The following is a 529-nucleotide window of genomic DNA, read 5'->3' on the forward strand; positions in this document are numbered from 1 at the left end:
TGCAGGCGCCCCACCGGTCGGGGCCAGTGCCGCCCGGGGAGAACGGGAGCATCGGAAGCAGCTGTGCGGGCCGTCGCGGTCTCTGCAGGGCAGCGTGGGCCCCTGCCCTGAAAGGAGGCGGTCCATGCGGCCAGGATTGGAAGGCACCTCAAGAAGCGGCCGTAGCCCTTTCCGCCCCGTAACTTGTGCGGCGGGGTGGTGGTCGTGCACACCCAGGAGGTTATTTTCAGAGCAAGATGGACAGCAGAGCTCTGGGCAGCTTTGCATCCTCTATTTAATAGTTTTCTTTCCGGGTGTTGCCATTAATACATTTTTTCCGAGGTTAAACAATAAGTATTCATGTAACCTGACTTGCATGTGAAGCTTTTGTGCCCACACATTGTCAAACATTGCCGAAAAGCCACATATTTTTAAACAAATGCATTCTGATGAAGAATAAACCAGTTACTCTTGCATCACATCACATGAGAAAGCGCTAATGACACTTGAGGTGGCATTTCATAGAATATCTAAGACATTGCAAAAGACA

Source organism: Phaethon lepturus, unplaced genomic scaffold (assembly GCF_000687285.1).
Source record: "Phaethon lepturus isolate BGI_N335 unplaced genomic scaffold, ASM68728v1 scaffold48993, whole genome shotgun sequence".
NCBI classification, from domain to species: Eukaryota; Metazoa; Chordata; class Aves; order Phaethontiformes; family Phaethontidae; genus Phaethon; species Phaethon lepturus.